The sequence below is a fragment of the Arvicanthis niloticus genome, chromosome 19, assembly GCF_011762505.2.
Source record: "Arvicanthis niloticus isolate mArvNil1 chromosome 19, mArvNil1.pat.X, whole genome shotgun sequence".
Classification (NCBI taxonomy): domain Eukaryota; kingdom Metazoa; phylum Chordata; class Mammalia; order Rodentia; family Muridae; genus Arvicanthis; species Arvicanthis niloticus.
In genome coordinates this window covers 38,996,897-39,020,747 of record NC_047676.1, presented here as the reverse complement: position 1 = coordinate 39,020,747, position 23,851 = coordinate 38,996,897, and the positions used below count along the sequence as shown (strand labels likewise).

Below are 23,851 nucleotides of genomic sequence, written 5' to 3'. Positions count from 1 at the left end.
ATTTTCTTGATTAATGACTAATAATGGAGGGCCCGGATCTCTGTAGGGCCTCCACTCTTAGGCACATGGTCCTGGATGGTGTAAAACAGCTGAGCAAGCCATGCAGAGTAAGCCTCTCCTCTATTGCCTTGCTTCAGTTTCTGTATCCAGGCTTCTGGCTTGATGTCCTGCTCTGACTTCTCTTCATGACGAGAAGCTGTAACATAAAATAAACCCTATCTGCCACCACTATCCACTTTTGGTTTGGTCATGGTGGATTTTGTTCAGTTGTTTGTCTGATTTTTTCCACAGCAACAGAAACCCTAATGAGATGCAGTTACAAACATTTAAAGCAAGGTAGCCAACAATTGAGAGAACCTTTTTTTAAAAAAATTCAGACTAACCTAATGACAAGCAGAATTCAAGATTTTATCACTTTTCAATGATGAAAAGTGAGTTTTAAAGAAGTAACTGTTTAAACTGTTACTGACCTAAGTTTGAACTCAAGTAAACTAACAGGCTGGTACCTAGCACCAGTTTCCAGGTTACCCCCCAACAAGACCTGAATCTGGCACCAGTCTCCCAGTTATTTCTCCAACAAATCTGTACCCCCCAGATTGCAAGCCCTCACCTGATGCTTCACTTCCTAACGACCACCAGTCAGGAGAAAAGTAGAAGTTAAGTTTATAGTTTGGCTCCCAGAATGTTAAAGACCATAATGGCCTCCCAATTCAATGTGTACCAGGCTAGATACCTGCCTTCTTGCGTCTATAAATGCTTGCCTAAAACTAGGCTCAGGGCTCCACCTTCCTGCTATGTCAATCTCCAGCCTGAACAAAGAGATCCTCATGCAATTGCATTGGATTCGGCTCCTTGGTGGTCTTTTGGGGTTCACAACGTTTCATGGCCCAACACTGTATTTCAAGGAAAACAGTATGCCTAAAATTGAAGCAGCTGGGAGAAGGAGACAAGAAAATTATGGATTTCAGTCAGCTTGGACTACAGAGTGGTAGTTTAAACAACCCTGGATTAGATAGTTAGGTACTGTCTCAAAAATCTATGAAATCAAGGGCTGGAAAGATGGTGTAGTGTTTATGAACACTGTTTGTTGTTTTTTTTTTTTTTTTTTTTTTTTTTTTTTTTTTTTTTTTTTTTTTTTCCCAAAAGATTTGGGTTAGATTCCCAGAACTCACTAGGTGCTCACAACCATCCGTAACTCCACCTCCAGGGGGGATCTGGTCTCCTTTCTAGCTTCCATGGTCCCCAGGCACATGTGTAGACAAAACACCCTTATACATAAAAGAAAATTTAAAAAAATTAAAAACCTACAAAAAAATCAAACAAAGCAACAAGGACAACAAAAACAAAACAAAAAATGGAAAACAGGAAAGGATAGTTAAGTTAGGCATGACAAGATGAACGAGCTGAAGAGTGCGAGGCAGGTGAATGACGTAACTTTGTTTCAAATGGTGACTGTGAGCTTCTTGCTATGAAAATGCCAGTCACTCATGGAGCTCCACAAATCCACCCCTGGAATCCTTTTAGTCAGCGTTGTGTTGGTGAAAAGGGAGGCGCAGGATTTAGTCACACTTCCCACAGAAGGCTCTGCTACACGCACGGAAAGGAAGCCATATTTTAGGGGGATTTCTAGCGGCCACGAGGCTAGAAGCGGTAGAAAAAAAATGGTAAAAATTGGAGAGAAACACAGTGGAGCGCTACTTAAACTCTGGTCTGTGAGTGATAAGGTAGAGAGAAAAGTACTAAGAATGGACGAAAGAGATGCTCACAGGTTCAGAAGAGAAAACCTGCTGACATTAGCAACCAAGGATAACACTGAGCAGCACGGTGAAACAGAGATTAAGAAAGGTAAGACAAAAGGGAAACCGCAATGCTTCTTCTGGAACGTTCTGACTCATCAAGCAGTCATAAATTCAGCCCTCTTAATATATACTGCCTGGTTATCTTTTCTGAGTTTATTTTATTACAGCTTTCCTCTTGGTTATTACATCTACCCCAGAGAGCTGAGACGCGTTGTACATGAAATATTCATTGGGCTTAGAGCCTTAATCTTAAAAGTAAAAGCTGCAGTAAAAATCAGAGATAAAAAGAGTTTTAGTGTCTGTGTTATATGTACACACACGAGAGCATGGCAGGCGGATAAAGGAGCATTCAGTGAGGGGTGGGGGTAGGAGGTTCCGGGGGAAGGGGTGCTAACAGGATAGAACTATATGGGAAGATATTAAAAGCACAGACTCCTTTGAAAGTGGAAGTTTGGAACATGGGGGAAAAAATGAAAGGGACAAAAGTATGTGAAGAATTGAAAACTGTTAGGAAGAAGTCAAGATGTGACTTCATCCAACCAGTGTGGGAAATCGCCGCAAAAGGAAATGAAAAAGCTCAAAGGCTTCTGTCTGAATGGGGGGGGGGGGGCAGCTCTTTAGCGTCACCACGCAGGCCAATAATCACCCCCTCCAATGTGTCAGCGAACAGATGAGCCGAGGAAAGAGGGCCTCACAAGGAGGCAGGATTCACGGTGGTTAGCACAATCAGTGTGATAGGTGGACGTTGCTTTTCCATGGTCATCTAGTAAATGGTGATGGAGCTGCTTAGAGGCGTGCTATTTAGATTAATTTTCACAAACGGGGATCTTATATCCCTTGTCTGTCTTTCTTTCTTTCTTTCTTTCTTTCTTTCTTTCTTTCTTTCTTTCTTTCTTTCCTCCTTCCTTCCTTTCATTTTTCTCTTTCTTTTCATTTTTATTTATTTATTTTTTGACGGACAATTTCATTATACAGTCACGGCTACCCTGGAACTCCAGAACTCACTATGTTGAGTAAATTGACCTCAAACTCATAGAGATCCATTTGCTTCTGCCTCTTGAGTGCTGAGAATAAAGCATGAGCTACCATGCCTGGCTCATAACTTTATTTAGTGTATAGGAACCAAGAATGAAAGAGATGACTCCAAGTTTATAATACAGTGCACAAGAACTGAGCAGGGTGATACGACCATCTTCCCACATCATTCTGTTGCCTCTCTTCTAACCGTCTATAAAATCTTCGACAGTTCAAAGTGTAAAGCAATTAGCACCTCCCACCCTCACCACACAATATCTCTGATGAAAAACAAATGAACATTCCAGAAACAGTTAGTGGTTTTTTTTTTTTCTTTTTTCTTTTTTTCTAGAGACAAGGTTTCTCTGTGTAGCCCTGGCTGTCTTGGAACTCACTCTGTAGACCAGGCTGGCCTCGAACTCAGAAATCCACCTGCCTCTGCCTCCCAAGTGCTGGGATTAAAGGTGTGTGCCACCACTGCCCGGCAGAAACAGTGTTAATGGGTTAAAAACTATAAATAAGGGTCTACAGTCCACCATCTAACTATTTGGAGGAGTAAATGGGAGAGGAGATGGTTAGAGACTAGTGATCTTTTGCTGGAGACATCCCGGAAGTGAGTGATGGGTTCTGTGAAGCTGTGGTACTCAGAATTCTCACTTTGGTTTTATATTGGAAATCATGAAGAACATTGAATAAATCCCTGGCAATGTTCAAGAATAATTGCTGTACACGTGCCTAGTGATAAGACACCCATTCTAAGCTTCCAAACAAACAGATAACACGTCTCTGTGTTTCCCTATAATTCAGCCTGGTATTTATGCACAATGGATGCTTTAATCACTACCCAGAATAAATGTTTAGAAAACAATGTTCTGCACTAAGGAATAATGATGTTTCTGCAGCTCTTATCCTTTAGAGTCTGGGAACCCCTAACGCTTAACATTTCCAATATTTACAGCTCATTTTCTTCTTCCGCAAGCAAACAAGCCTTGGCAGAGTTGCACATCAGAAAGTTTTAGAATCAAGTGTGATATTTGTCTTCCATCATTTGTTGCAAGTACAGAGCACAGCTATGAAAAAACATCACTGGCTTCCCAGGTATTTCTCTCTCTTTAAAGCACTTCGGCTTAATTAGATCTTAAGTTAACAAGTGAAGTTAATGTCTGGTGACCATATAGGCAGCTGACCACAGTGCCAGAGAATATAGCTTTGGAGTGCTCTTATCTTCCTCTTTATGTAACTCAGTTTCCACATGTATCCCATACCATGAGGGGTAATCACACTTACTTCACAGGGATGTAGCAATGGTCAAATCTCTCTCTCTCTCTCTCTCTCTCCTCTCTCTCTCTCTCTCTCTCTCTCTCTCTCTCTCTCTGTGTGTGTGTGTGTGTGTGTAGAACAGAGAAGAAAACCCAGTAAATGTTAGGTGACATGCAACCACGACCTGCTATTTCAGGGAGAATGATTTATTCTTATGGATCATTCTGGTCATTGACTTTCTACAATTTCTTTGTAAGAGAAATATTTTCAACATTGCAACATTGTTATCTTCTCACTGCAAGAATTTACAGGAATGTGCTAAAGAGAATTTTTAGTGGCTCAGAACCCAGACAATGAAGATGGATTTGGCTCCACCATGTGTTCTTTGACTATTCGACGCTAAGGCCAACTTCACTGGAAACAAATCCCTGACCAAATCCCTGTGAATAAATGGTATAGTCTACTATTATGATTGTAAAGTAGTAGTGAGAAAGGCATACATTTGCATCATTCCTTCTGTTTCCTTTGCTGTCTTCATGCTTCCAAACAAAAGCAAGACAGAGCAGTAGAAAAAGCTTACAGAAAGAAGATGGTTGGCCACACATTGATTCTGAAGATCATTACATCTCATTTCTACTTTTTAAGGCAAGAGGAGACAAATCCGAGCAGGTGCTTTTAAAGAGGAAGCATGGCAGCAGAGGAATAGGTATAAGGTATGGAATCTGAAATCCCAGAACACACCAAGTTTAGAAAACACACAGGCCTATTGGACAAATTGAAGATGATAAATATTCAGCCAATAAAACACAATAGAATAGTAATCACTCGCAGGAGTGGTATTAAACTTGAAAAGCTACACTATAAACCTTATTCAGGACAGTGAGTTACCTTGGATGGGTGTTCCAGGTTAGAAATTACACGTACACTTAATGTCTTACTTGAGTTGGCTTCTCAAATAGATAAATAAATTAGATGGTAGAATTCAAGGATTGAAGAATGTTTATTCTTGGTTTCCAGCTGTGATTTTTCTGGATTTCAAAAGGACTGTCTTGGAATTTATTTATTCTCTTGGGAAAGAAGGGAAAAAACTCTCTGCTGCATTCCCACTGTCTAGGATATTAGCTGCTACATTTCCTACTGGTTGACCTTATGAAAGAGGACACAGCTTTTGACCAGCTCAGCGTTTCCTTCCCAGGCCTCACTATGTTACTGTATAACTCACACTGAATGTTGGATTCTTCTTTGCAAGCATTGTAATATGACCCTCACCAAGAGACGAGTAACTTCAAGTTATTTCCTTTCAGGGTCCAGTTGGCAGATATCCCCCTGCATTGTATTACAATTCCTCCTTGTAGTTTTCTGGAAGATGCCTCATCTGGGTTTGGTTTAAAAAGATTCAGTCTGGTTTTTTTTTTTTTTTTTTTTTTTTTTTTTTTTTTTTTTTTTTTTTTTTTTTTTCAAAAAAGTAGAAATAATCTGACATATCGTTTTTCATGTAGTCTGTTGCTACTTTATAGGGACTAACCCAATATAAAAATTAGCCATCTCAGTTTGTGTTGCTAAATGATAAACACATGCTTTGGAGAGCTTATGGAATGACTGAGAGATCATGGAAGAGGAACAAAGATTTTTCTGTAGTGAAGGAGTGAGGCCAATGGTTGTATTCTTTGACTTTAGGTTTCCCATCCCCCACCTCATTCCATGTTTGTGTTGTGGACCACATACACAGCTGAACTTTGAACAACAAAGAGATGAGACACAAAGAGACACACATCTAAACAACTACTCTGGTATAGCCCTATGCATTTAAGGTTCTGGCATCAGGACTGTAGAGTTGAGGCAGCTTCAAACACATCAATAAGGCCCTAATGTAGAGTTAGTAAGGCTCAGAAAGAACAGACAGGTTTACAAAACCAGAGGATCCTGGATTAAGAAGCAACTCAATGATTATTTATTCATTCAGTGGTTAGTATTCACAGCATGAGGTATATGTATCTTATGTATATGTGAATGGAAATGTTGCAGATTCCCAGTAAGTAGTCAGCCTTCAACTCCCGAGAGGTAGCTGGTCTCCATAATTAATTCAGCTTACTAGAAATCATAAATACTTTAAGCAGAGGGAGAGATGTACCCCCTTGATTGAAAATTTTTATTCACTTGCATGAATGCCAAAGGCTTAGGAATTTCTTTCAGCCTACAAATAAGGTTTGAAGATATGTATTACGGACATTTTGTAAAGTGTGTGCCCTTAGATCCCAAATTCTGAAGGCTCTGGGTTTATATAAATGTCTGATTATTCTTAGTATCAGGAAAAGCCAAAGGGGCCGAAATGTAGCTCATTTATTTACTTTTATTTAGGTTTAGAAATGTCATTTAGAAAGTCTCTGGTTTAGTAGAAGTTTTTTAAAAACTGGAGAAAATATCCAATTGTCCGTCATCTGTATTGTGGGAAAACTCAGCAGAGCTGACTTTGTAGACTGTGTATCCAGGATTGTTTCTGGCTGTCTTACTGTAGAACTTGTGCATCATTCTCCTTGTCCGAATCCACGGGGGCATTTTGTGACTTTTCCTTTGTGTTACCATAGCCTCTGTTCTAATCTTTTCCAGGAGTAAACTGAGAAAGATTTATAGTTCGGACACTGAACTTTGTAAATAGGAAGCTTACTTTGGGAATACCCTGGACAGAAGCCCAGGGTGTATTTGTCAGCCATTATGAAACAGTTAGAGATTGCTTTTTTTTGTTTTTTAATAGTTCACGAATTGTAAAAAAAAAAAAAAAAAATTAAAAAGACTACTTGTTGGTTTTGCAGTCTTATCTTGACCCTTCAAAGTATGTATAACACAATCATGCTGCAACCACTTCCTTAGGATGACAACTCCTCACAAAAAAGAGTTTGGTCATGTCAGTGCTCCCAGAGTCATTTGAAATACATATATTTTATAGATGCTAGTTACTGGGTGTGTTATATTTCTATCACTAGAGAGACATTGGTGATGTTGACAGTTTTTGTTTAAGACAGTGATGGGGGAAGCACTGTAGATAAATTTCTTTTCTACTTTTTCAGTGAAATATTAGTCTATATCTTTGCCCAGAAATGAGATATGAGGGCTCTGAAAGTACTTGATAGGAAAAAAAAAAAAAAAAAAAAAAGGAAAGACATCATTTTGGGGGTCTTGGCGGACAAAGTGCAGCTTTCCTTTCTTTTTTCTTGGAGTTCTCACTTGGGGAGCCCTAATTCACCATATGAGATGGTGACCTATGCTTTCTTTGTAAGAGAACATTGACCTGTTTCTCATGAGCTAATGGATCCTCCATGCAGCATCTGAAAGTCCCAGTCTGCAGGACTGAAAGTGTTGCAGAAGATGTTAAGTGTGTCAACCAATCACTGCCCACTGGGGCAGTTGGATTCTTTACACACTACTTCCGTGTAAGGAGCCCAAGTTTGTGAACAAGAAACTGGAATTTTCTTATGTTCTCTTGTTCATGGGGTCAAAGACACTGGCAAACCTTGAGAGCAAATAGACACTGGCAAGTTTTGAGAGAAAATGTAGACAGACCCTCCTCTCAGTAGAGGTAGTAGGCAATATATAATTTTTATAAGTTTTGGCTCTTTAGATATGGCCTTTGGACCAACAGTTTCAGCATTATTTAGGAGTGTGACTTGAATACAGCTCTTCAGGTTGCAAGCCAGATATATTGGATCTAAAACGTAGGGATGGGCTAAGAATTCTCTTCTTTCAAGTCTTCACTTGTACAAGAACGTTTAAGAACTACTGATTTTATTCAACAATAAATATAATTGTATATTTACAAATTTCCACATTTCCAAAGACTATCAATGTTGTAAAATATTGTACAATATTTTCTTGAGGTTGTTAACAAGAGCAGTGAAGGGTTTTAGAAAACCACACTGCTCAAGGTGCCATGGAACATCCTTTATTCATCCATTTTTCTTAATATATATTTTATAGCTTAAAAAGTTTAAGCAATGGGAATTGCATTTTCATTTGTAATAGTGACTCAGCAGGCACATATTTAAATATGTGTTGTTTTATTTTTAAAGTACTTTTATTTTAGTGCATTAAGTCGATTGTTTTTGGGAATGGGTGATGATGAGCTATGCTATTTTAGCAAATTTATTTTAGGATATTATGTTATAATTATGCTTAAAGGCTGGTGGATGGTTAGGTCAATAAAAGTAAGATACATTATTGTAGATGACTCATTAAAAATCCCAAATGAGTTTAGGAAATCACTGAAATAGCCAAGATTATTGCCCTCAGAAAATGTCTATATCCCAGATATTTGAAGATTCTTTTTTTCAGGACGGTCACTGGAAAGCACCTGACTCCTAGTGAAGATTCTTACAAGCTGAGCCACTGTCCCAAACTTAAAAAAAAAAAAAATAAAAGATTGCTCTCTCTGCTTTGTACTTTAAACAAAAGAATTAGAGCTCTACAGTTCCATAGGTGAGAACTCTGTTTTTACTTCTCCGAGATTTTTCTTTTTCTCTTTTTTTACTTTTCCAGAAAAAAATATCATTATAGATACATAGCCAATACAGTTTTATTAAGCACATATTTAAAAAAACCAACAGCAGTTTTCTGCTTTAAAAAAAGATAGTCTCTGACTCCGTTGCTGCTTTTGGATCCCTTTCCTCTAACTGTGTTGTCTTGTCTGGCATCAGTAGAAGAAGATGTACCTAGTCCTACTGCAACTAGATGAACCAAGGAAGGTTGATACTCATGGAAGGCCTTCCCTTCTCTGAGGAGAAAGGGAGGGGCAGATGTAGGGAAGGGAGGGGAGAGGGAGTAGCTGGGAGGAAAGGAGGGTAGAAAAACTGCCACTAGGATGTAAAGTAAATAAATTAATTAGTTAATGATAAAAGTATTTAATTAATACTGTAGTATAGGCAATATCCTGCAATTTACTCTTTCTAACTTACTTTGTCAACTCATGGTATATGCAGATCTAGTCTATTTATTTGAAATTCTGATTAATATTCTATGTTATAAATACTCCACAATTTATTGAAACTTTTATCTATGAGAGGAAGGATATTTTTAATTACTGTCCATTCTTGAACACACACACTCATTTACAAATACATGTGCACCATTGTATATGTGCATTAAGGTATGTGCATCATCTGTTTCTGAATTACACTGGTTCAGACTTTGTCTTTTTTGAAGATAAACTGTTGTTTCTTAATCTTTATTATACTTTCTGTTAGCCTAGTATGTTTTTATTCTGATTTCTCATTTCTTTTTCTAGATTTTTATTTATGATTTGTTTATTTAATTTTCTTTTTGCATTTAGAATGCATTAAAGTACACAAGGTGTTTTTGTAGCTACCACGTTATCTACATCACATACAGTAAGCAGGATTTCTACAATCTGCAGTTCAAAGACTTCACAATTCTTTTGTCGTTTTCTTTTCACTGCATTTGTGTGTGTGTGTGTGTGTGTGTGTGTGTCTTGGTCTAGGTTGTTTAAAAAAACCTAATAGGACACATATAAAAAGATACCATTGTAGGAACTAGTAATACAACTAAGTCATACAATTAACAAATTTTGTGTATCAGTCTAAAATAAATGTCTAAAAATTAAAGAAAAATAAGTACCATGTCTTGGTGTCTGGAAATTGAAGTCCCAAGTGGAATAATTTTGTAGTATTTTCTGTGGCCAAAGATCTAGGAACTTGGGTGGTCTGGGATACAAGGGACAGGGCACTAATTTTCATCCTGGAATTTAAAGTCCTAGAACCTGAAGCTCTGATACTGTTTAAGTCCTCTTGTAGATTTATTAATGATTATATACCCCATCTCTTATATTTAAATTTAATTTAATGTAATAATATGTAATTCATATATGGAAAGAAATGTGCTCAGGTAAAGAAAAAGACAGATCCAGTCATGCATTTTTGTTTCTCCATGGAAAGATCTGATGTTGAGGACAGAAAGCTATGAGTCAAGAGTGATAGAGCTTTCTACCCAACAGCTCCTAGTGGTATGGCCCATCTTTTCTGTCTCCAGATGCAAGTGTCAGTCTCTTCAAAACATCTTTATGGACATAGGCACAAATAACATCATCAGATAACTGGGTATTGCATAATTCTGTCAAGCTGAGTCATAATATTGCCCATCACACATGACATTTTAGTATGTATATATGCTCTCTCTCTCTCTCTCTCTCTCTCTCTCTCTCTCTCTCTCTCTCTCTCTCTGATAAGTGGAGTTACAGGGCTGATTTTGCACAGTAAGGCTGATATTTGCACAGTAAGCAGTTGAGAATAACCTCACAGGGAATTGCTCTATAGAGCTCCTACCAAGGAATAAGGAGCAGGCATTGTCTTTGTTTTTTAGCCAAAAGGATTAGAAAGAGCAACTGGCCAAATCTGCAAATAACCTTAAAGTATACAGTTGTGAGCTTAGACTTTCTATGATAAATATGTCAACATGTCTGTCTCTCCCATCCTACTCTTTAATTTGAATTCACTTCTTACTGAATCACTTCCTTTAGTATTTCCTTTAACCAAGACGTATCAAATTACAAACTTTTCATCTATTTATTTGGCAGCGTCTGGATTTTGTTTGAAAAGTCAAAAGTATTATTTCCATGAAGAGTCTGAGTCACAGATTAGCTAAATAAACTTCTCAGACAGCAAAACTCATAAAAGCTACCAACAGAGTACCCAAGGCCATGGAATGACATGACTTAAGGGGACAATAACTGTTCTAAAAGTCCATTCACAACTGACAAAATAGCAAATGCCAAAGCTGGCAGAATGCAAAAGTGACTAATTACTCTGATTTCTTAGACAATTAGTCATTTTCTCTTTGATAGGAAGGTTGCATCTGAATTGTACAGGGCTGTTTAGGTAGGGCTGGATATAGATTTGTTGTTGTTTTTTCTGATGAGTTGATTCTTTAAGGTAGAATTTATGTGCTTTAGAATCTCAGTAAATAGGAAGAACCTTCTCCTATCTGCTTCATCCTTAACTTTTTCTAGGAAGTCATATTGTCCCTGTCTGGACATTTAGTGTGCTTAACTTGTAGTGGATTTTAGAAGATGTTCTTGGATTAATCTCTGAACCTCTTCACATTTTCCTTGTGTCTATCCCTGTGCTCAACTTGTTCACTGATGTATTTTCAATGTTTCTAATGTATCCAGGAGAACATTAACCCTACAGCTGTTCGTTTCTTTGAGTTCACACTTCTCAAACTTCAGAATTTGTTTGGGACAGCTCCAGAACTGCGTTTTATGTCAAGTATCTATGTGTGGTCTGCAGGGCTGGTAGGTAATAGCTGAGGTTGGTCCCAAAGACACTGCTTGGCCATATGATGAAACCTTGGGGAGAACCCTGGGCACAGGTCTCAAGAAACTACCCTGATTTATAGTTCATTATATGCTACCACATGAGCCACTGGTATAACTAAGCACCTTTATGTGACTCTATGGAGACAAGACTCTTAGAGGCATGCATGTCACGTGTCCTGGACTTCATTCCTTGTGTTTATTAGATTGCTAATGTTTAATCTGCATTCCTCTACTTTAGTAATATGTAACCATGAATGAAAGCTTTTCCTGAGCCCTGTGATCTATCAAATGAATCATTAATCTATGGAGGATCTAAAGGACTTCTCACACATAAAATATATATCTTTTGCATTGATATTCCACATTATTCAGTTTCTACTTATTCGTTTCATTCTCCTATTGCTGTGGAGAAGTGTTTTTCTTTCTTTATTAAGATCCTTAAAAAAGTTATACATTTGGAGTTTCTTTTTGATTTAAAAAAATTTGGAGCATGCGGTACAAACTTTGCCTCCTGTTGAGCCTACAGTTGATCTCCCATGGTGGCCCAGTAGTGTAGCCCATTAGTGGCTGGTGACAATTTTAACTCCAGTACTCTTACACAGTCCCTCTGTTAGGGATTTACTGCTGTGAACAAATACCAGGACCAAGGCAACTTTTATAAAGGACAATATTTGATTGGGGCTGGCTTACAGGTTCAGAAGTTCAGTCTAATATCATCAAGGTAACAGCATGGCAGCATCCAGGTAGGCATGATGTGGGAAGAGCTGAGAGTTCAACATCTTGGTCTGAAGGCTGCTAGGAGAAGACTGACTCTTCCACACTGTAGGGAGCTTCAAAGCCCACTCCCATAGTGACACACTTCCTCCAACAAGGTCACACCTCCAAATAGTGTCAATCCCTGGGCCAAGCATATTCAAACCACCCCAGTCAACCAACCCTGTTATGGAATTTCTAAAGAGAGAATTTACAGTTATTTATGGCACACCTCCATATTATGCTAAAGGTCAGGGTACTTTGAAGTCCCTTCTTTGTTCCAACCTAGATTTCAAAGCCAAGTACAGAAAAATATTAATGTTCAATATTGATTGTTATTTAATTACTTCTTCTGTGAGAAGTCTCACTATGTAGTCCAGGGTGTCTTAAAATTCACTGTTGCTTTAGAGATAAATCAATGGTTTCACAAAAAGGAAAAGCTATAGCAACACTTCCAGGAAGGATCACTACTGTTTAAATTCACACTGTGGGGAAAAGATATATTTTATGTTGTTTTTATATAGATACAACATTTTCTAAATTATTATAGCTCCCTACAGGTGATAGGAATTATGATATTAACTTTTTAGTATGACTAGTCAATAATTTTGGGATGCTGTCCTGGTGCCCTTGTTTTTATACTTGATGTCAGTTCCTAGTTTACTTGTGCCTGTGAGCTGCATGTGATAGTGTGTGTATGTGGATATGTGCAGCAATATCTTTAAAAAAATCACCTAGCTCATATCTGATCTAGTTTATGAGATATAGTTTAATTATTAAAATTCCCCCCATTTTATTAGTTTTTAATAAAAACAAGAATAACAAAGCTTTTAATAATTCTAGCTTTCAATAAAGCTAGAATACATAATGGGTTCACTATGGCACTTTTATACAAACTTTAATCTCACTGGTCTCCTCTTTCCCTCCTCATTCCCCTTTTCCTAGATGTTCTCCTCACTCCAGTGCAGCTTCTTTTGCTTTATTGTGCATTCTTTTTATCTCCTTGTCCCTCCTTTAAAATCTCTTCTTTTTTTATTGGATATTTTGTTTATTTACATTTCAAATGTTATTCCCTTTCCCAGTTTCTGCTCCACAAATCTTTTATGTGTTGAGAAACCGCTCTGCCCTACGCTTGGGGGCCAAAATGTCACGGCCCCCAATCAATGTTCTAGCAATGTTGGAACCTGCACTGCCAAAAGCCTTGGGGGCTAAATTGTTAGAGCCCATACTGCCCCAAGCTGCTCTAGTCCTCGGGTCGGGGTTCAGCAAGAGAGAGAGTGAGGATGGACGCAAAGAATGGCGACCAGACAGAGTGTGATTCAATCCCATTTATTCTTCAGTTTCTTTTCTTATCTCCAGGTCCCTAGTTCCAAGTCCCTAGTTCCTAGCACCAAGTCTCAGGTCCTAATCCCTAGTCCTAAATTGCTAGTCTCTTTCCCAGTTCCAATTTCTTCTCCAACTTCCAAGTCTCAAGTCTCAAGTACTCTTCCAAGTATAATTGTCTAATAATTTCTTCTGTCCGCCTCTCACCTTTTATATGTCTCACTTCTAAGCCACACCTTTAAGTCACGCCTTTAAGTCTTATCTCTAAATTACACTTTTAAGTTACACCTTTAAGTCTCGGCTGTAAATCACACCTTTAAGTCTCACACACCCAAGGGAAGATCCTGGGTATCTAAAACAAAATGTCAACAGAGTGTGCTCAGCTGTTGTAGGCTGTTGTAAATAAGTCTCTTGTCAGGGTATATGGCTCAAGATGGCTGCAAGGATGATAGGTGCCTTCTGTTGGCTTCCCACACTTATCCAATCCCCCTTCCCCCTGCTTCTATGAGGGTGCTCCCTCACCCTACATCTACTCCTGACTCCCCGCCCTAGCATTCCCCTACACTGGAACATCAAGCCTTCAAAGGACAAAGGGCCTCCCCTCCCAGTGATGCCAGATAAGACTATCCTCTGTTACATATGCAGCTGGAGCCATAGGTTCCTTCATGGGTACTCTGATTGGTGGTTTAGTCCCTGGGAACTCTGGGGTATGGTTGGTTGATATTGTTATTCTTCCTATGAGGTTGCAAACCCCTTCAGCTCCTTAAGTCCTTCCCTTTATCCAGTACCCCCCTTTTACTTAAATGACCTGTGGTCATCTACTTATACAATATATTTGAATACACACACACACACACACACACACACACACACAAATAAACACACACACCATACAAAATGACCATTATTGAGAATCTTGTAAATTTTTAGGTGATATAATTGCATAGACATAAATATACATAAGCACACATGTGAAGGGAAATAAAAATGTTATTGATTTGCAGCCATGAATCCTACATTGTGTAGAGATTTGGTAGAGGCTTTTAGAACATCTGCTCTTATAACTTCAATTGAGCCTGCAGTTACTTTAAAATAATCATCAAAGAAAGACCTATCATTGGACACAAAATTGCGTGTTTTGGGTTTCACTTTGTATCTTCTAATGAATTAGTAATATCAACAAGATCACAAATTGTCTACCACCTCCTCATCCTGGCCAATTTTCTCTAGCAGCAAATTAGATGTTGCATTGATTATGATTCTTCAACTAAAACTATCTTGACATGCTAAATTATTTTCAGTCATTTAGTCATTCATTCTGTCAATCAATACATCTTTACTGAGAATCTATGATGAATCAACCACTTTATTAGTAATTCTAGCTATGGAGATGGTAATTCTTCCTGGCTTTAATATACCTCTGTTTTTTATTTTATTTTTTTCAGAATGAAAAGCACTTATGGGTACATTTAGACTGGCTGAGCCTATCAATTTAGTATACTGCATCTGCTTGCCGCTTTATTAATACCTTGTTTTTATGCAGGGTGTGTCTAAGAGTTCTCTGATTTTTTCAAATCAATGAAGAGATCTCACTATTAAATATAAACTTCATGATCTGTTAAATTTTGAGGGTGTGAGAAACATGAGGAGACACTAGTGATGCAGTCAGCAAAGATTACCCAAAAGTAGCATTACAACAGAATAAGCCTGTAAGAAACAGCATGAGCCATATCTTCCCACTGATTGAAGATTTTCATGTAAACCACAGTTGACAAGTTCCATTCAGTTCTTAGGTGATGGCACACTCTGTTTCTAACCTAAAATAACCTTATTGATTCACCTGTGGGTATATTCAACTATATGTCAAACTTAAATCGGATAGATAAGGGATAAAAAGAGTTTATATTTGTTTTAAGATGTGCCCAGAAGACTAAAACAATTCAAACTAGTTTCTTTGTGATTTAACACATTTTTTTCTACATGTCTGTGTTTGTAAGTATGAATTGATGATTCAGAAACCAGAAGTTGTGGTGAAGTTCAGTCTGTAACTATGACTGTCTCTGGGCTTGGATGTCAGGGTTTCCAAGTTTCACACTGGAACTGAGTTGGGGTTTGTTTTGTAGAGGTGGGGGATTCTGTATTGTAGAGACACTTTTGATAAGGAAGACTAAACTTTAGCAGTAATAACACTAATGCTATTTCCATTGACCCATTCAGAATGTGGGATTATTATAGTGGACATACTATACTGGCCAAGAAATAGCATCTTCTTGGTTACTGTTAATAATCATAGATATGAGATGTGAGGAGTCATCTTTACTCTCATACCTTCATCTTCCATTTTCCCACAGCAGGTCTCTGAAGGCTGGATGTTGGGGCTTGATGTCTCAGGAGTCAGAGGATCAAGGTCAAGGTCCTCTGGCTCCCACTGCCATTGCTTGGTGACTTCCTGAAGATGTGTATCCTTACACATTATCAGACTGTTACAATTACAAACTGCTTTCAGCCTCACTTACTCTATTTTTAAGCCTCATTATGTGTTTTGTTAGGAAGGCTTTATATTTTTCCTTCTGTAAATCCCTCAATTATTTTTCTGTTTGTCAAAAAAAAAAAAAAAAACAGAAAAAGAAAAAAGAAAAAAAACCACTTTAGACCAGGGAAAATCTATCAAACTTTTAATCTTTTGAGTGAAAATACAAACAATAAGATCAACAATATTAGAAATGAAAATATTTTTTAAAAAGTAAAAATTAAAACTACACACTTCTGTTTGTGTGTATACTTTGCTGGTCCTGTGCAGACTCCTGAGACCAGTTTTGAAGAACCCGTCACTTGGTATGATAAATCAACAGCTGAGAATGATGAACAGGAAACCCAAGGGAGCGCAGAGTGAAATGCAGCTTCTTATCAATGTTTCTTTGGTTACTGGAGGTGGCACACAGTGGTGACTTCTGGTAAGGGCCATGGATATACATATTATAGTTGCAATTACACCCGCTTACTTGAGTTCTGTTTGAAGTCTTCTCAGTCTATGACATCCTGCATTTTTCCCCCACTGAGGAACACTGTCAGACATAAATCAGAACCAGTCCATACTATGTGCCAGTGGAATGCCAAGTCCCAATCTGTGGATACTTAGCTACGTGATACCATGCTGTGATGATGTGACCCTGAATGTACAGACTATAATCATTTTCTATATGATTGCACCATCATTGGATTGAATCAGAATCATGCATCTTAAACACAATGTTTCTAGTGTGGTTTGTTCTTTCTCAAATAGAAAGAAAAATCACTTTTCTCCCATTATCTGTAGTTCACATATCTTTCAATTCCAATTTTGATTTATTCATGTTGCTAGAGTTTCTTGGTTACTATTGCAGTCAACAGCCTGTTCATTGGTGTATAAACATTTGTATAAGACGGAGAAGTTGAAGTAATATAAATTTTGTCCCTTATGTGTTCCCCCGATGTGACTTTGGTGTCACTATCCTACTCCAACCCTGCTTATTCACTGGTTCACTGCCTGCCTTTTATGGCTCCCAGGCAGGTTTAATACCTGTGATTAACGGAATTTTCCAGGTTGACATCTGTATTTAATCACAAGTTATTACCCATTTCCTAGGCTGCTCAGTGTAACCTTTCAACCACTCCTTCCTTCTTTCTCCACTCATGTAGTAAAAGATTCAAAGCCATCTAGACTTTCTTTCACTCTGTAGAGTTGCCCTTAGATACTATTTAAGAAAATTATATTTCTTTTGAAGTAGTCACAGGAAGCACATGCTTAGTGTATATAAACAGAAGGGAGAGAACTGGTTCACTGCTTGGGAAAGCCATTGTTGATTTATTGGAAGTTCTTATATCTACACAGCATCATTTGCCTCAGGGAGAAATCAAAGGGTGTATTGGACTCCAGAAGCCACACTCGCCTCATGTACCCACATGTAATTCAGAGAGCAAAACTCTTAACTTCAGGCTACCCTTTTATTGAGAAGGGATGTAGTCCACCAAATACACGAGCAATCCAAGTATTGCTTTAAGCAATCATTGTCTGGTTTTCCAAACTCTTTAATTTCTTAGTTATGCTGCATGGCAAATAAAAAGATGAGCAGTTTTCCAGTTTTTCTTCCCACGATCAATCAGAGCATCCCTAATCATTCTTTTACATTGCTCCAAGTTCTCCATGAACATGTCCTAAATGATCAGGCTAATGAAGAGGGATCGCATTAGAGCCTAGCCAAAATAAAATAAAATAAAATAAAATAAAATAAAATAAAATAAAATAAAATAAAATAAAAACTGGTTGATAATGTCTGGTCACTGGAATTTTGGCAAACCTTGAATGAATTCAGGTCAAACTTGATATTCGTCCTAAGTGTTTGCTCTGGAGGCTAGGAAATGGGTGGGCCATATGCATCAATGCAGGCATTTTATTTAGATGAGATCTGGGATGTCAAGGATGTTCTCACTTCTTATTAGTGGAAACCTCATTTTCCTTAAAAATTTGCACGGGGAATTTTCAGAATTGGTGTTCATATTTTAATCAAATATATTATATAACCTAGTTATCCTCAAACATTTAATGACCAGCACAATCATTGTTCTAAGAAGTTTGGAGACACAACAGTTGTAAAAGTCCACATAATGTCACCTAAAACCACTGTAAACTGTGTACCTGCTATGCACAAGACCTTCCTTGCCTGTAAGCTAGGCGTCACATCTTGCTTATAATCTTACCATAAATGTTAAATGACTGATAATGAGCATATGCCCAAAATTCAAAGGAAACTGAACTGGCTACCAAAATTTTTCCATTTTCCTCTTCTTAGTTCTCAATTAGTAAAACTAAATCAATGATTCATTTTCTAGCTAGTATCAGTTCACTGTTTATGTCTATACATAGATGGAGATGAGAAAAGCAGAAAAAACCTAGATTAATTTCTTTGCCTCATTCGTCTTTGTTTCTTCATACTACCTTCCACCTATCATGACATTTCTTTGACTTGGTGTCTGAAAATTTGCTTCCCCATGCCTTTCCAATTCTCTTCTTTTCCTACATTTATCTCTGTCATTCATGCTCATTCTAGTGTATTGTGATATCTTTGTACAAATGACCAACATCTCTTTCTTCAATCACAATCACCTGGCTTTTCAGACACCGTCCTTTCCCTTACTGAATATACTCAGCTGGTTGCACCGCTATACTGGAACATGTGACACAAAGAAATCATCTTCCATTCCAACATCTTCACACCCTCCCTCCCCGTTTCCACTGATGACTGCAGCAGTCTCTCTCTTCTATAAAAATAAGGCTCTAAACCTTGGTGGGTGAATATCACTTGCATCTGGTTTATGAAAGCATCGACTGTATTGTTGCCTAAGGTATCTAGTCTGTTCTTTCTGTTTTACTTCCTAGATATGATCTTGTTTATGAGATGTAGATTTCAATTCCTTCACAATAGTTTGCAGGATATATTACAACCGTTCTCCAAATGACTTCTCTGCACTCAGCATTCATTGATTCATGTAAGCTTAACTGATAAGCCCAGATCAATCAGATTGAAGCCTGCCTTGAGTGTTTCTTTTCCAGTTTGTGAAACTTTGGGAGCTCCTCATTCATTCTTCAGTGTGTTGACCATTGTGCACCAAGACTCTCTTAACTCACACATCCAGTTTTGCTTTATGTGTGAACTTCCTGTTTTGTTTGGTTGGAAAAGTTTTTCTTTCTTTATTGCTAATGTAATTTACCATTTCACCATTATTTTGAATATTTCTATGGATTATTATGTACATAGATGTTGGGCTGATTCCATTATCTACTTAATGGTTCAAAACTGTCTTATAGGTATTTGTATTTTCCAGATATCTAAAATAATAATGTAAAAATGATATAATATATGCTATTTAGTTTGACCTTTACCTACTTTTAAAATTTTATTACTCAGAGCTTAGTGTAAACTAAACATTCTAAGTCACTAAGAAAAAGGTGAGTGGGTAGGGGTGTATTTCTGTTATAAGTTTTTTTTTTTTAATTTATAGTAAATAAGACATTCAGAAAACCAATTGATAATAAAATGTAGCATGCAATATTAAAAATATTTGTTAGTAGTTTTGTCACACAAAAAATTAGAACAACCGACATAGAAGGTTCAAGGAAAATTTAGTTAACTAACTAATCTTGAGAAGTCATACAGAAATTAAAGAAAATTTTATGTTGTAGTCTTAAGATGGTAAAATACAGAACTGTGGCTTACAACTCTGAGCTGGTATGAAGCTTACTGATAATTCTGAATAATGAGAATAGAGGGTGACCGATAGTTAAAAGGTAGAGGAATAGCAAAAGAAGAGGCCAAACGTGAAACATGTGGCTTTAAGCACACAGAGGGAATTTTGCTTTCTTTCCTAAATTTAATTTCACTGCATTTTATTTTATTTGTTTTTGCAATTGTGTGCTGCATCTGACAAAGCATGGGTGTGGTGGCCAGACAACAATCTGCAGGAGTTGGAAGTTGGTTCTCCCTTTCACCATGTGGGTTCCTGGGTTAAAACTTAGGGTGCCAGGCTTACCTTTACCTCCTGACCCATTACTTGGAGAATTTGGAATTCTATCCAGAGAAGTTTCACTTTTCTCTCTTAGCAAAGTCATTAAGGTTTTCAGAAAAAAAGATAAGTTCTTTAGATTTGCTTTTCAGAAAGTTGTTATTGGAAGAAAAGTGAAGTGATTCATTATTGGAGGCAGCAAGGTAATTTAGAAACATTGTTAGAATATGCTAAGCAGGAAGGATAAATTCTCAAATGAAGACAGCGGTAGAGAGACTGAGGACACAGAGAATGACAGGTAGACTAATGATAATGGAGCAGATGAAGGAGAGGGGGCAAATTTCCTCATTTTCTGAATAATAATAATAATAATAATAATAATAATGATGATGATGATGATGATGAAGAAGAAGAAGAAGAAGAAGAAGAAGAAGAAGAAGAAGAAGAAGAAGAAGAAGAAGAAGAAGAAGAAGAAAGAGAGAAAGAGAGAGAGAGAGAGAATGAACACTTAACTCTCTGGACTGGCAGTTGGTGGGGTCTCTGTCCATTCAGGATGAGTGCAGGAGTCAGGCAAACACAGAACACAGAAATACAATGTCTATGGGTGGATTGGACCATAACATCGTTCATCATCCTTTATGTTAAAACCTAAGCATGTCTTAGAAAAGCATACAAGGGGAAGCAAGCTTAAGAATTCCCAAATAATTTGTCTTTTCCTTTTTTCTTTTTCTGTATGGAAAGGAGAATAATTTAAAGAAAGCAATTTCACCTCTCATTTCTAGATTATATAGGAAAGAAAGGAAAGACACAGTACTTACTGATTGATGGTTAAATGCCTATTCTATAATTATGATCTGGTATGTGTTCTTAGATATTTGAGAACTAATATAGTAAAACAGTTTTGATACGTGTTCTTGCATATTTGAGAACTAATATTTTAAAGCAGTTTGGAAACTTTTTAAAATTCTTTTTGAGATTATAATATAATTACAACATTTCTCCTTTCCTTTTCATTCCTCCAAACCTACCATACACCCCTTCCATCTCTCTTCCAAATTCATGGCCTCCTTTTGCATTCATTGTTTTTGCATGTATATAAAATTCCTAAATATAAGTTGCTCAATGCAAATCATGTTTCTTATATATATTTTTTTCATGGCTGACCATTTGGTATTAGGTAACCACTTGATGTGCTCTCTTTTAGTTAAGACTATTTCTTCCTCTCATAGCATTCCTCAGTTCCCTGAAGTTCTTTGTGTAAGGTTCAGGCTTTTCCATGACTAGTTTGACTTGTCTATTGCTATCATTCTTGTCTGGCTCACGTTTATGCAAATATGTTAATGAGCCTTTATGGGTGTAGCTTCTGAAATTCCTAGGAGACACTATCTCAACATTTTTAGTGAAAGTGGAATGAGATTATCTGTCTTCTACCCTCCCTTCTGTGATTCTGTAGAGCAGGTTAAAGCCACAAATATTTCTTGTTTTGCTTTTATCTCTCTCTGAGGAAATTAAGACTTTCTCAAGACAAAAATAAATATTAGGATGGTTACAATTATTTTAGCATTTGGTTACTGAATTCCAACTTTTTTCCTAAGTATAGGTGTTGAGATCTACATGTTCCTACAGATGCTTTTTTTCTCTTATATTGTTGTGTATCAACCTTAGAAAACTCTGGGATTCTTTATACTAAATTCATATGTGTGTATGAGGATACTTTAACTGTCTTCACCTCTCTACATTTTCTGCCCGTATTTTCCTCTTCATTCTTGTTGCTTCTGGATCTCTTCCTATTTTTTATTATCCTATTTTAACATGAGGCTTGCTTTTCTGCAACCGACCTATTTTTCTTAACATGAATGTCTCCAATTTCCTCCATTTTCCTATAATTGTTTCTTAATTGATGAATAATAATCTGAAAAATATAGGTTCTGATTTTTTTATCCACTCACCTGTTCATGAGTACCTGATCTGATTCTATCACTAGACTCTAATGACCAGTGCTGATGTTACCTTGATAAATCTATTATATGCTAACTTTGGTGCCTTTTGGTATAGAGGTAGGAAAGAGATAGATCATATGATACATCTATATTTTAAGAACTATTGTACTTATTCATATAGTTATAAAAATTCTTATATTGAGGACATATTTTGTGTCATTACACTTTAGCTTGAGTACTTTTTACTATTAAATTCTCCCTCATGGTATTAACTATTCTTTCTTACAGGCATACTTGAAATTTGCTATATTCTTTTCCATTGCCACCGACAAAGAATTAACTTCCAATTTTACCCTCTTTGCTATCACTCTGTAATTATATAATTATACATATCTTATTTATCTTATGTGTCTTATGGCACTTCTCTTGATATGTCTGTCTCATATGTAGTTGATCGACTCTCCCAATGTATCCTACATTTTCTCTTTTGTCTTTTATGGTGAATCTAATGTGGTATTTAGCACTTGTTGGAATGTAACACAGTGTGCAGGGTTCTATAACACATTGTGCTAGGGCCCTGTATGAATTAGGGTTCTGCTTGTAATTCTGAGATAAAGAAAAGAAGGTATTTTTTTTGGAAGTGCCCTTGGTCTTGACATTTTTCATAGACTTCTCCCCTGAGTTTGGGGTGTTGGTTTCACCACCACAGAGGAAGGCTTATCTGTTTTCTCAGACTTCTGCTCTTAGGCAGACATGCAAAGGAATGTCAGGAAGCCTCCAGGGATGAGCTTCCTGAGACATGTTTACAGCTTGACTCTGAGAAGACTCATCCGCAGCTATTAAGATTAGGCATTTCACTTTCTTTAAATATATTTGGGGAACATTTCATTACTGCACTTTTAGTGCATCTACTAGTTAATAAAAAAATACAATATTCTCTTCCTTTTTATGTTCACTTCATAATCAAGCTACAAATCTTAATATCTATTCTAAATAATAAGAGCAGGGAATTATTGAGAAAGAGTCATATTTACATAAATGCATATGTATCATTTCAATCTCTAAAGATTTGAACAGAGTTTTAATATTAATTACTGTCATTAATTTATAAAAACAAAGCTTGTTTGGAAATTTATATACTTCTATATGCTAGTTCTTGATCATTGACTATTAATAAACAAATTTGTGTATGACATTCTTTTATTAATCATAATATTTTGGTTTGGGGATTTAGCAAATGAGACAACTAAGAAAAGCCAAATATGCCTGTAATTTTAGTTCCACACATTCAGTGCCCCTCATACACAAGAGGATAGATCTGACTCCTCCACCACCTATTTTTGCATTACATTTTAAAGGTTATTTTTCCTAAGAATAGCATGTATTTAATTTTATATTTTTCCTGTACTGCATCATGATTATATTTCTAACATGTTTTCTGATTTGCTTAATAAGTTTTAGAAGAAGTTAAAATTAAGCCATTCTGCTACCTTGTGGCTACAACTGGGAACAGCCAATAGTGTGTTTAAGATATAAGACTTTAAGCTTAGCTGTTAAGATAAAAAAACAAAATCAATACCTGCAAAAAACCACTTGATCGAGGTAGAAAGCTCAGTGGTTATCAATTTTATCTCCCTTTCTACCCAGGGAGACACTGGGAAGATGCCATTCATGCTGTAGAGTGAATGGGGATGGATCTAGGGCAGAGATCAGAGATGCAATAGAGGATTTGATGATTCCTCAGAGACACACGGAACTGAAGCTCCTGGTAATTTTTCTCTCAGAAAGTCAGATTCTGGAAAATCAAAACAAATGGTTTCCTAATAGACAATACAATGCATCTGAACATATGAAAAACTCTCTGTTCCTTTTCATTCAAGCTAAAGTTAAATCAGCCATTA

At 37.0% G+C, this 23,851-nt stretch overlaps 1 pseudogene; it reads right to left on the bottom strand.

Moving 5' to 3' along the window:
• The window catches only part of LOC117723813 (microfibrillar-associated protein 1A pseudogene), a 29,886-nt pseudogene extending 13,943 nt beyond the window's left edge, over positions 1-15,943 (bottom strand).
• Between the last annotated feature and the right edge of the window lie 7,908 nt (positions 15,944-23,851).